This window comes from Schistocerca americana, chromosome 3 (assembly GCF_021461395.2).
Source record: "Schistocerca americana isolate TAMUIC-IGC-003095 chromosome 3, iqSchAmer2.1, whole genome shotgun sequence".
Taxonomy (NCBI): domain Eukaryota; kingdom Metazoa; phylum Arthropoda; class Insecta; order Orthoptera; family Acrididae; genus Schistocerca; species Schistocerca americana.
The window spans coordinates 799681674-799695839 of record NC_060121.1 but is presented as its reverse complement, the minus strand read 5'-3'; positions in this window follow the sequence as shown (position 1 = coordinate 799695839).

Genomic DNA, 14166 nt, shown 5'->3' with positions numbered 1-14166 from the left:
GTTCCAAATCACCCGTTCCAAGGCATCCATTCCGCAGTGAGGTCGCTCGTTACATCACCTCAAGCGTCACTCAACAATGACCACAAAAATCAGTGACATATAAAATGAGACCGACAGGAAGTGCAAAATGGCAAAGCAGAGATGGCTAGAGGACAAATGTAAGGATGTAGAGGCTTATCTCACTAGGAGTAAGATAGATACTGCTTACAGGAAAATTAAAGAGACCTTTGGAGAAAAGAGAGACACTTCTATGAATATCAAGAGCTCAGACGGAAACCCAGTTATAAGCAAAGAAGCGGAAGCAGAAAGGTGAAAGGAGTATATAGAGGGTCTATACATGGGCGATGTTCTTGCGGACAATATTATGGAAATGGAAGAGGATGTAGGTGAAGATGAAATGGCAGATACAACACTGCGTGAAGAGTTTGACAGAGCACTGAAAGACCTGAGTCGAAACAAGGCCCCGGGAGTAGACAACATTCCATTAGAGCTACTGACGGCCTCGGGAGAGTCAGTCCTGACAAAACTCTCCCATCTGGTGAGCAAGATGTATGAGACAGGCGAAATAACCTCAGACTTCAAGAAGAATATAATAAATCCAATCCTAAAGAAAGCAGATGTTGACAGATGCGAAAATTACTGAACTATCAGTTTAATAAGTCACAGCGGCAAAATACTATCACGAATTCTTTACAGACGAATGGAAAAACTGATAGAAGCCGACCTCGGGGAAGATCAGTTTGGATTCCGTGGAAATGTTGGAACACGTGAGGCAATACTGATCTTACGAATTCTCTTAGAAGAAAGATTGTTGTTGTTGTTATTGTGGTCTTCAGTCTTGACACTGGTTTGATGCAGATCTCCATGCTACTCTGTCCTGTGCAAGTTTCTTCATCTCCCAGTACCTACTGCAGCCTACATCCTTTTGCATCTGCTTAGTGTACTCATCTCTTGGTCTCCCTCTACGATTTTTACCCTCCACGCTGCCCTCCAGTACTAAATTGGTGACCCCTTGATGCCTCAGAACATGTCCTACCAACCGATCCCTTCATCTAGTCAAGTTGTGCCACAAACTCCTCTTCTCCCCAATTCTATTCAATACCTCCTCATTAGTTATGTGATCTACCCATCTAATCTTCAGCATTCTTCTGTAGCACCACATCTCGAAAGCATCTATTCTCTTCTTGTCTAAACTATTTATCGTCCACGTTTCACTTCCATACATGGCTACACTCCATACAAATACTTTCAGAAACGACTTCCTAACATTTAAGTTTCTCCTCTTCAGAAACGCTTTCCTTCCCATTGCCAGTCTACATTTTATATCCTCTCTACTTCGACCACCATCCGTTATTTTGCTCCCCAAATAGCAAACCTCCTTTACTACTTTAAGTGTCACATTTCCTAATCTAATTCCCTCAGCATCACCCGACTTAATCTGACTACATTCCGTTATCCTTGTTTTGCTTTTGTTGATGTTTATCTTACACCCTCCTTTCAAGATACTGTCCATTCCGTTCAATTGCTCTTCCAAGTCCTTTGCTGTTCCTGACAGAATTACAATGTCATCGCCGAACCTCAAAGTTTTTATTTCTTCTCCATGGATTTTAATACCTACAGCGAACAGTGAATTAAGTAAATGTTTTTCTTTTACAGCGATCCTGAGACTGACTGGATTTATTTCTAGTTTCACATTTGTGCATTCATAGGCGGATAGTTAACGTTGAAATTTAACAATTTGTTGGTTCTTTCAAAAAACTTAAATGTATAGTGAAGTGTGTTTTATCAATGATAATTAAACGTCGGCTTGGCAATATTTAGCCATTTCTGCTAATAGAGACAGTCTTGTGTTCCATAGCTAACGCCGGGAAAGAATGCAGTAAATATTAAAAAAAACACTGCATTTAGAAAATGTGTGCCAAGGCCGAATTATGTAAAAGATTTATTTCTCAACTAAATATTCTTAATCAGTTAATATGAATTCATCAGCGAGAGAGGGTTGACTAAGTTCATGTAATTTTAAATGTACTTAATTCTGTGTAAATGAATTTTTATTGTCACACGCAAATAAGAGGTTCTACAACAAAGTTCGTTCGTACTTACTGAAAAAAAAATTTAAAAATAACTGAAAACCAATTAAAGAAAGGTAAATGTTTATTTTTTTATTTAATTTCATTAAATTGGCGCCCAATAACGCGGGGCACGAATATGCAGTGGCCACAAAATACAGATGAGATAACTAGGGAATTATTGTAGTCGAACTTTGTAGGAGAACAATTAATAATTTTTTCATGTATTGAATGTATTGCCTAAGCAATATTGTGTGGTAATACCTGTATATGATTTTTTGCATGAGAACACTATATACCCAGCGGCAGGCTGAAGAAGAGAGCTCATTATATCAAAAAATTAATTACCTACCACAATACCTGGGGGAAGCTGGACCCAAGATAGATCACCAAAAGGTAAAGCTACAGTGTAGTGGTCCTGTGGGTAGTAAAGTAGCCTCAGTGCAGTGTTCTCGGATAATTAGTGGTGTGCTTGTTGTTAGTGTTCTTTTTTAAAAAATAACAGGACATTTGAGTAGTTAGTCATCGTAGTATATAATAAGTGTGTTTCAACAAATGACCATTTCTTGTGTGATTATCTCAGTGAAACCTGAGTGTTAGGATATTTAGTTCAGATTTTGTTTCTTTTGTTGACTATGGTTAGATTGCGTAGTCAGAAAGATATAAACATGGATAATGAACAACGGTTAGAAAGCAGTGATACCGAGTTAGAAAGTGAGGCACAAAGTAATGTTAGTGGCGTAGTTCAGGAAGTACAATGTGAGAGTCTGGGGGCAGAAGGGCAAGAAATGTTGCCACTGCCAGCCAGTGATTCAGTTGAAAGTAGAAATACTGTGCCACCCACAAGCACTAGACATGGACCAGAGAGTGGTGAGGTGTCAGAAGTGCAGTCATTAAGGGTTATGTTCGAGCGCATGCTCAATTTCCAAGCTGAATTTGCACGAATGCAAGCAGAACGCGATAGAGAACGTGATGATAAACAAGCAGAGCGTGATCGACGCCAGCATGAGAGAGACTTGCAGTTAATCCAATCTTTGGAAGCTATGCAAAGTGAGATTGTTAGTTTGAGACAAAACTATGAAACCATACCCAAAGCGGTGCAAGAACTGAGCGAAAGAGTAGATAATATCCAGGTGGCTAACGCCAGTATCGTGGGTGAAATCAGTGTACTGGCTAACAGGATGGAACAATTAGAAATTGACACAACTCAAGTAATTGAGCAGAAAATGTCCGAACAAGTTCACAAAATTGAAAACCAATTTATAGAAAAAATAGACAAGAGGATGCACGCCGCGATTGGGGCCAAAGACATGGGCTCCAATTCGGAAGTGCAGGACCTAAAAAGGGCGGTGCACACTGACATTCCGCTGTGGCAGCGGAATATCAACCGTCGTCTTGCGGAGCTGGAACAAAGCTTGCTGCACGGCGACGCACAGTCCAACAATGATAGGCACATAAATACAGCAGTGAAAAATTGCGACTGCGAGACAGAACAGGCAACCAATGTTAGCGAAACAAACAAATGTCACTCCAAAATAGTGATTGAAGAAAGCCTGATTAGAAACCGACAGTTTCAGATCTTTACAACGGGGAGGAAATCTGTTCACCCTGTAGTATTTATCAAGGGATTTAGAAACATTTTGCCTGGCGTTTGGAGTCATACACAGAAAATACAGTTCGTTATGTCTTACATACAAGGAGATGGGCAACCGAAGCAGCTGACAGTTGCGACACATATGTACAATTTGAAAAGGCATTCTTGGCCAAATATTGGTCAACATGTATTCAGGAGAGATTACGGAAAGAGGTGTATAATCCAGGGCCGTATTCTCCACGATTAGGCAATTTGCGAAAGTCTTTTGAGAAATACATTAATAAGACCCGTTACTGGGACGAGCAGATTTTATCCCGGGATTTGATCAGACTTTTGAAATCACACTTGCCGATACACGTAAAGGAAAAACTTATACACGTACCGGAGAACGACATGGAAAATTTCTTGTCTGTTCTGGACTCAATTGACCTGATTCAGGAGGATGTTAAGGCAGTCTCTGAACAGGCTATAAGTAACGGAAACGGTTACAGAAATGGTCGAAATAACACGCCTCCACCAAATAATGGAAACGGCGGAGGTAACAATAGGAGACAAGATTATGTACAAAACGGGAATAGAGGTAGAGACCGGAAAGGCAATAGTCCGCCGGTGAATAATGACCGGAAAAGGAGGTCCGAGGACCGATATGAAACAGGCCCACCAAGCAATAGTAGATGGAAAAATGCCAGGGGGCCGTGGAACAACAATACCTATAACGATGCAAACCGAACTTGGCCACAGAACCAGAGGCCCAGTCCGGACCGGCAAAACAGTGAAAGATATGACAATAACCGACCGCCACCACAAAATGCGCCAATTGCGCAACCGTGGCGGCCGACGCAACACAACTTACACATAGTGGAGGTCAACGACACAGAGCAGCCACACCCATCCACCAGTAATAATCCAACAAACTAGATTCAGCCGAGTTACGCTCTCCATCGTCGGCTGAGGTTTGGAGTGAGAGTAGGCCGACACAGAACAAATCTGTATCCTCAGGTATAATGACGGGGTACAGATGGGACATGAATTAATAACTGAACCACCCATGTGCATAAAGGAGCACAAAGACTAAGTACAAGCGATAATAGAGATCAAAATTAACAATATTGATGTGCAAGCAATCGTAGATACAGGTGTTACTGTCAGTGTCACGAGGTTCGACATATTCAGAGTACTGGGGAAAGAAAAGCGTATGCTAACTTTTCCTGTGAACAATTGCAAAGTCACTGGAGCCATCAGTGCACAGCGACAAATAATTATACTCCAAGTGCGGGTAGAGATGTATACAGGGGAGAAGCCATAGCGTGCTCGTTCCTGGTAGTAAAGGGTTTAAAGGTAGCCTGCATTTTGGGGGTAGATTTTTTGAGAGAAAGGGACGCAGTAATCGACCTTTCTCCGGGAAAATTAAGTTTGATGAACGCGGGTAGGAGGACAGAATTGTCCATGCCCAGATCTAAAGAGGTACCTGTGCCTAACTGTAATGCTATTAACATAAAATGTAGGAATCAGAGGATACTACATTTAGGCAATCATTGTCTAGGACAAAATCTCTATTATCCAGACGTACAAAGTGATCAATTAAAAGCAAATGTGGACGCACTTGTGAACAAAGTATCACCGTCCGAAAATCTGAACTCAATGCAACAGCAGGATTTGGTACAGTTATTGTCTAACTATGCAGATGTATTCTCAGAACGACCAGGAATTGTTAAGGGGCATCTACACAACATCGAGGTGAAGCCTCAGAAAACCTACTGTCGAGCCTCATACTCCATTCCTTGGTCCAAGAAGGTAACAGTAGCCAAAGAAATTAGAAAACTGATCGAGTGGGGAATAATAGAACCGTCTTTGTCCCCTTATAGTAGTCCTTTGGTGGCGGTAGCAAAAGCAGACGGACAGGTACGGTTAGTATTAGATGTGAGAGACATAAACGAAGTTTTTGTACCTGTCAGGACTCATCCGGAAAACTTAGATGAGCAAATTCAAAAATTCCATGGAGTGCAATATTTGAAATCTGTTGATATGAAAAGTTCATTCTGGCAAATCCTGCTCACACCCGAGTCGAGGAAATATACTGCATTTATATTTGGTTGAAGGAGCTACCAATTTAGGGTACTGCTTTTGGCCTAAATGTAAGTGCAGGAGTTTTCATAACAGCCCTCGACGCGGTTTTAGGTCCGAATTTGCTGCAAAGGGTAACAGTGTATGTAGACGATCTGGTGATTGCTACTGCCACCTGGAAGGAGCCCGTAGAACTACTGGGTAGAGTCTTAGAAAGGTTTAAGCAAGCGGAGTAACAGCGAATCTTGAGAAATCCAAATTTGGACGTAATCAGATTAAATAATAGTAACACCACAAGGCATCAAACCTGACAGCAAAAAACTTGACGCAATTCGTGAGTTTCCTAGCCCGAGAACGAAAAGAAATCTCAAAGCGTTTATAGGTCTTGCGTCTTTTTTTAGACGGTTTGTTCCAAACCAATTAATGAATAACGAGTCGTTATTGAGCCTGTTGCGTAAAACTGCGCACTGGGTGTGGACAGAAGAATGTCAACGCGCATTTGACGCTATCAAAAACGCCTTGGTGAACGCAAACATACTGCGACACCCAGACATGACAAAAGATTTTTGCATAGCGACAGATTCGTCTTCATACGGTCTGGGCGCTTGTTTGTTTCAGTGGGACAGGAGCAACGACCCCACAACAATCAATGTAATCGGATTTGCCAGCCGCACACTAAACAGCTGTGAGAGAGCATATTCCGCTACCGAGTCAGAGGCTCTTGCTGTAGTTTAGGCGGTAAAGAAATTCAATTATTACATCCATGGTAAAGAAATCAAAGTATTCAGTGGCCACCAGGCTCTGAGCTATTTGATGTCTTGCAAATTATACCATACTCGCTTGCTAAGATGGAGGTTAGCATTGCAGGAATATAAAATAAAGATTATGTACATAAAAGGACAATGTAATGTTGTAGCTGACGCCTTGTCGAGGCTCCCACTAGGGCAATCCTCAGTGTCAAAGATTTTGGAACAATCGGAGGAATACCGAATACTCTTAGTACAAGATAAGGTACATAGGAGGGATTTTTTACATATGTGTAAGAATATGTCTACATTGCAGGAAACTGATCCGATTTGGCGAGATGCCATTAGCAAAATTAAAGAAGGAACCAATCTTAAAAGTGTTCAGAACTTCAAAATAGTAGATAATATTCTGTATTATATAACAGGTGTGTCAAATGACCATGGAGTCGTGTGTATACCACAACAGGCTATCCTAGCTGTAGTGTGGCAAACGCATTTAGCATGGGGTCACGCTGGAATAGGGAAAACAATAAGGATTTTATCCAGATACTGTTACTTTAAGGGAATAAGCCATCAGACTCGCACCATTACCAGCACTTGTCCTCTGTGCCAAAAAGCTAAGTTTCAAAATAAGTCCACAAGGTTTGAACTGCATCCTATAGTGCCTCAGCGGCCACTTCAGTTAGTATCCATAGACATAGAGGACCCTACCCTCGAGCCAGGGGTGGATTAAAGTACATTTTAGTGGTATATGACCTTTTCTCTAAATACTTAAAAATATACTGCCTTAAATCAGCCACCGCTCATGGAATAGTTAAATGGTTAGGGAAAGAATATTTTACAGAGGTGGGTAAGCCTGAAGCGATAATATCGGATAATGCTTCCTATTTTACAGGTCATACCTGGAAGAACTATTTACATGAACAAGGTATAAAGCACATACTAATATCCCGTTTTCACCCACAAGCAAGTTTAGTAGAAAGAACATTTGGAGAGTTAAATAAATTTTTCAGGTTGTACACTGCATGTAAGCACACAAGATGGCCAGATCTGATACCAAAATTTTTGGAAATTCACAACGCAACCCCGCATGCCTCTATGGGGTATCCACCAAACGAGATTATAATGAATAATAATAGAGTACTGAGTGAGTGGCTGGCACCTTTGCCTAAGGTCCCAGTCATTCCTGAGCCTAAGGAAGAGAGGATAAGGAAAGCAGGGTGCAACCTTACCAGGTGCGCTCAGAAAAGGAAAGAAAAATATAATCGACATGTGACGAATAATCAAAAGCTTAGTGTTGGGGACTTGGTGCTCTTACGCAATCATCCTAAGTCTTCGGCATCCTTGAAACAGAATAGCAAGTGGCAATTGGTGTACAATGGACCTTTTAGAATAGCAAGTGTGCCACATGAGTGTAGCTATCTCTTAGCAGATCCCCACTCAGGAAGAGTATGGGGACTGTATCCTCGTAAGGATGTGAAAATATTCCTACAGTAAATGACTAATAGTCCTATGTGTTATGTGTAAAAAAAAGTACACCATTCTTTTGAAAATGGATGAACATTAATGATGTGTGATCTGTAGAGATAATGTACTATGTAGAAGTGATTAGTTATAAGAATATGATTGACTTCCTCTTTTGTTTATGAATATTTGTGTTACGACTTCTTTTAATTAGTGTTAGCTTAAACATGCTCTACATGTCTGCACAGATAACCTGATTAGTGCAATTATTTTTAGTGTTAAATTGTGACAGAGATCAGTCAGGAGGAACATTTTAGTAGTGAATAGTTTGTGTACTGCATAATATTCTATATGTGTGACAAACTTGAAATATTTCTTGGTACAATCTTTTCTATTATATATACACTCCTGGAAATTGAAAAAAGTACACCGTGAATTTATTGTCCCAGGAAGGGGAAACTTTATTGACACATTCCTGGGGTCAGATACATCACATGATCACACTGACAGAACCACAGGCACATAGACACAGGCAACAGAGCATGCACAATGTCGGCACTAGTACAGTGTATATCCACCTTTCGCAGCAATGCAGGCTGCTATTCTCCCAGGGAGACGATCGTAGAGATGCTGGATGTAGTCCTGTGGAACGGCTTGCCATGCCATTTCCACCTGGCGCCTCAGTTGGACCAGCGTTCGTGCTGGACGTGCAGACCGCGTGAGACGACGCTTCATCCAGTCCCAAACATGCTCAATGGGGGACAGATCCGGAGATCTTGCTGGCCAGGGTAGTTGACTTACACCTTCTAGAGCACGTTGGGTGGCACGGGATACATGCGGACGTGCATTGTCCTGTTGGAACAGCAAGTTCCCTTGCCGGTCTAGGAATGGTAGAACGATGGGTTCGATGACGGTTTGGATGTACCGTGCACTATTCAGTGTCCCCTCGACGATCACCAGTGGTGTACGGCCAGTGTAGGAGATCGCTCCCCACACCATAATGCCGGGTGTTGGCCCTGTGTGCCTCGGTCGTATGCAGTCCTGATTGTGGCGCTCACCTGCACGGCGCCAAACACGCATACGACCATCATTGGCACTAAGGCAGAAGCGACTCTCATCGCTGAAGACGACACGTCTCCATTCGTCCCTCCATTCACGCCTGTCGCGACACCACCGGAGGCGGGCTGCACGATGTTGGGGCGTGAGCGGAAGACGGCCTAACGGTGTGCGGGACCGTAGCCCAGCTTCATGGAGACGGTTACGAATGGTCCTCGCCGGTACCCCAGGAGCAACAGTGTCCCTAATTTGCTGGGAAGTGGCGGTGCGGTTCCCCACGACACTGCATAGGATCCTAGGGTCTTGGCGTGCATCCGTGCGTCGCTGCGGTCCGGTCCCAGGTCGACGGGCACGTGCACCTTCCGCCGACCACTGGTGACAACATCGATGTACTGTGGAGACCTCACGCCCCACGTGTTGAGCAATTCGGCGGTAAGTCCACCCGGCCTCCCGCATGCCCACTATACGCCCTCGCTCAAAGTCCGTCAACTGCACATACGGTTCACGTCCACGCTGTCGCGGCATGCTACCAGTGTTAAAGACTGCGATGGAGCTCCGTATGCCACGGCAAACTGGCTGACACTGACGGCGGCGGTGCACAAATGCTGCGCAGCTAGCGCCATTTGACGGCCAACACCGCGGTTCCTGGTTTGTCCGCTGTGCCGTGCGTGTGCTCATTGCTTGTACAGCCCTCTCGGAGTGTCCGGAGCAAGTATGGTGGGTCTGACACACCGGTGTCAATGTGTTCTTTTTTCCATTTCCAGGAGTGTATGTATGTATATATGTGTAGCTGTCAGATTGACAGATTCGAACCCAGAGACCCTGAGAACTTTATTTTCAAACCAGTGTTATCAAAGAGAATAATGCACCCAGTAGTGACCCGAGAGCACCATGGGAGGCAAACTTATTGCAAATTTAAGTAACGCAAAGTTACGCACAAAGAAGCTTCAATTGAAGCATGTGCAGATCCAATCAGTTAAAAGAGCTAGCTTGATACAGTCCAAGTCAATTTTAGCCTACAGAGACTACACTGTAGTTACGTAGGACCTTGCAAGTAAAGTGAGACATAATTTCAAAGGAGTTATTGAACAATATGCCTGAGAGGCGTGTGGCTGTCTGGTCTGCTACGAGCTGCTGCGGCCGTTGCATGGCTGAAGCAGCCTGGAACGCACAAATAAAATCTACTCGAACATATACATAGATGAATTTTGGGCAAACTAATACGAAATTTTAATGTTTGTTACCATGTACGCAATTATCACACACCTTGAGAAAGACCGAACAAAGAAGTTACCAATGTGCTGTTAGAAAAGATTGCACAACGGACATTGTAACTGAAAAAACTTAAACAAAAGTGCAGTATTGTGTGGCAGAGACAGACAGTGACTGTTAAACCTGCAGCAATACGTCACGAGGTTGTTTTGGACAAGCAATAAGAAACTGTATCATCGCCGTGTGTGCAAGTGGACAAGGAACTAGCACGACACGAACAGTGAGCCGATAACAGACGGTGGACCTAGTTAGTGTCAAACTATAACTCTTTGTGTGTCAAGGGACGCCAGGAAAGCGCATTGACAACAGAGATACATTTTGTCCTAAGGTGAAAACTTGCGTGTGACTAATGACATGTCATGACATGGTGAAAAAATATAGTGGGCCCATAAGACGTGTTACTGTGACAACGAAACATTGTGCAAACCAGACTAGTGAAGGCCTACTGAAGAATAACTGCCAATAACTGTATGCGTTCTTTCCCACAGCAGGAAAAATGCCCATAAGTATAGTACACAGTTTGTGAACTTGTTGCATGTTTGCTGGAGCACTGGAAGAAGGTGTCACACGGGCGAGCTGATATACAGCGCGCATCAGGCTACTTCAGCCATGCAACGGCCGCAGCAGCCCGTAGCAGACCAGACAGCCACACGCCTCTCCCCGCCGTAGTTGTCAACACCGGGGGCGGTGACCTACACGGAGCCGACGCGCCGCGCCGAGCGCCGCTCAACAATCACTCCGCACCGCTCACCAACTACAGCATTATTGAAATATTCCAAAATATTTACATAAATTCATAACATGTCAATGAACTCGATTTTTGATAAACAGTGAACATTTATTATGTATACCCGTAAATTGACAAGAGAAAATGAACACTAACAAGATTTGTAACACGTAGGTAGTGGGAACATTATGAAAAGTGACGTTGTGCTAAATGATTTCAAAAAACCAAGTGATATATCCTAGAAGAAGTGACCTTGCTGTATATCGCAAAAATGATAATTACGACTTGTTAAGCACACAGAAAAAAACTTTCGTTGAACTGTATGTGACTGTGATATTATGTAACCGTAGATGACAAACTGCTAAACCAATTCAAAAGAATGACTGTTAAAGAGACAAGATTAATCATGAACCAACTGGGATGGCTGAGCTCCGGCACAGTTTTGCCCAGGTTTCCTGTCTGCCTTCGCCCAAATGGGGGAGCCATTAACATATGTAACCCTGGGACTAATTAAAAGAGCCACTCCATATAAAAATAATACAGAATTGTAAAGAACGTTACTGGTACCATTGTGTCAAAGTATAGAAACTCTTTGCCAAATACTGCCAGGGGGCAATGTAACGTTCCCTGGCAGCACACACACTATTAATAAACTAAAATGTAATTGTACTGTATACGCCGCTATGAAGCAATTTGTATATACTGTAATTATTTAACAAAAAATATTATTTAACTTTGTGTAAAGGACATTCGTTATTATAGTAATATTTTCTGTAGTAATATTCTCGATGTATTTATGATTGTAATATTTCTATACTCATAATGTAATTACGAAATGTGTCAATATCTGCGATAACAAAAATGTAAAATACAGCCGCAGATTGCAAAGAGACATTAACGGTTGATAGTAATATAAATAAGAATACATAGTGTGCATTCTTTGTCTTCTTCCTCGAGAGCTGAGAGAAAGAGGAACCTGTGACGTAGCATTTTATGAATGGGTAGACTTCATTTGTTTGTATCTAGATTTAGCCGCCATTAGAGGACAAATCACAAACTAATGTAAGTTGAATTATTATTGTGGACTAAATACATTATAATTTATCAAAAGTGTGTATTACTAATGTAAATTAGCTTGCCCATGTCATCTATAATATTTCTTTATAGAATTTTCAACATTTTCAGCAATTATTGCTGGTGTTGCTGGGCTGTGCCGCGACCGAACGATTTGCAGCGGCGGCACATTAAAAAAATTGTTCCGCTAAGAAAAATTAGCCAAACCCATAAATTGGGAGCAGATAAAAATTAGCAGTGAATTAAGTAAATGTTTTTCTGTTACAGCGATCCTGAGACTGACGGAATTTATTACTAGTTTCACATTTGTGCATTCATTGGCGGATTATTAACGTTGAAATTTAACAATTTGTTGGTTCTTTCAAATAAGTTAAATGTATAGTGAAGTGTGTTTTATCAATGATAATTAAACGTCGGCTTGGCAATATTTAACCATTTTTGCTAATAGAGACAGTCTTGTGTTCCATAGCTAACGCCGGGAAAGAATTCAGTAAATATTAAGAAAAAAAAACACTGCATTTAGAAAATGTATGCCAAGGCCGAATTATGTAAAAGATTTATTTCTCAACTAAATATTTTTAATCAGTTAATATGAATTTATCAGCATGACAGGTTTGACTAAGTTCACGTAATTTTAAATGTGCTTAATTCTGTCTAAATGAATTTTATTACCACACACAAATAAGAGGTTCTACAACAAAGTTCGTTCGTACTGACTAAAAAAAAATTAAAAATAACTAAACACAAATTAAAAAAGGTAACTATATTTTTTTTATTTAATTTCATTAAAAACTTTTCTTTCGTTTCGTTTACTGCTTGCTCAGTATACAGATTGAATAGCATCTTGGAGAGGCTACAACTCAGTCTCACTCCCTTCCCAACCAGCAGCTCAGTATACAGATTGAATAGCATCTGGGAGAGGCTACAACTCAGTCTCACTCCCTTCCCAACCAGCAAGACCGTTCTGGTAAGTGTTAGAAGGACAGATCAGTCAATCATCCAGACTGTTGCCCCTGCAACTACTCAAAAGGCTGCTGCCCCTCTTCAGGAACGACACGCTTGTCTGCCCTCTCAACAGATACCCCTCGGTTGTGGTTGCACCTACGGTATGGCTATCTGTGTTTCTGAGGCACTTAAGCCTCCCCAGCAACAGCAAGGTCCATGGTTCATGGAAGGGGGGGGGGGAGAAGAAAGATTAAGGAAAGGCAAACCTACATTTCTAGGATTTTTAGACTTAGAGAAAGCTTTTGACAATGTTGACTGGAATACTCTCTTTCAAATTCTGAAGGTGGCAGGAGTAAAATACAGGGAGCGAAATGCTATTTACAATTTGTACAGAAAACGCATGGCAGTTACAAGAGTTGAGGGACATGAAAGGGAAGCAGTGGTTGGGAAGGGAGTGAGACAGGGTTGTTATTCGATCTATATATTGAGCAAGCTGTAGAGGAAACAAAAGAAAAATTTGGAGTAGGTATTAAAATCCATGGAGAAGAAACAAAAACTTTGAGGTTCGCCGATGACATTGTAAATCTGTCGGAGACCGCCAAGACTTGAAAGAGCAGTCAAACGCAATGGTCAGTGTCTTGAAAGCAGGATATAAGAAAACATCAACAAAAGCAGAAAGAGGATAATGGAATGTAGTGGAATTATGTCCGGTGATACTGAGGGAATTGGAGTAGGAAATGAGACACATAAAGTAGTAAAGGAGAGTAGTGTGACGAGGAGGGTGCCAGGCCACTTTCCATTGTTGCCAAGTTCATTCAAGATGACGGTGATGACGTCATCCGAGATGGCGGAATTTAGACTTGGGAACAGCTCATGACGTCATCCAGCATGGCGGATTTTGATGGGAAATAGGCCAATTGTGCTACATCCACTAACTTAACCTCCAGAAAAATTGGCGGGAATTTTGAATTTTGGAGAGAAAGTAGGCCAACTGTCCCATGTCCACCAACATAAGCCTCCAGAAGAAAAAATGGCGGGAAGTTTGAATTCCAACAGGATAATGCATGCAAAAACTGTACTTATCTTTATTATTCATTATTATCGATTGTCATTTATTATTGTTTATTATTATTGACCTGCCTCCACTAGAAAATT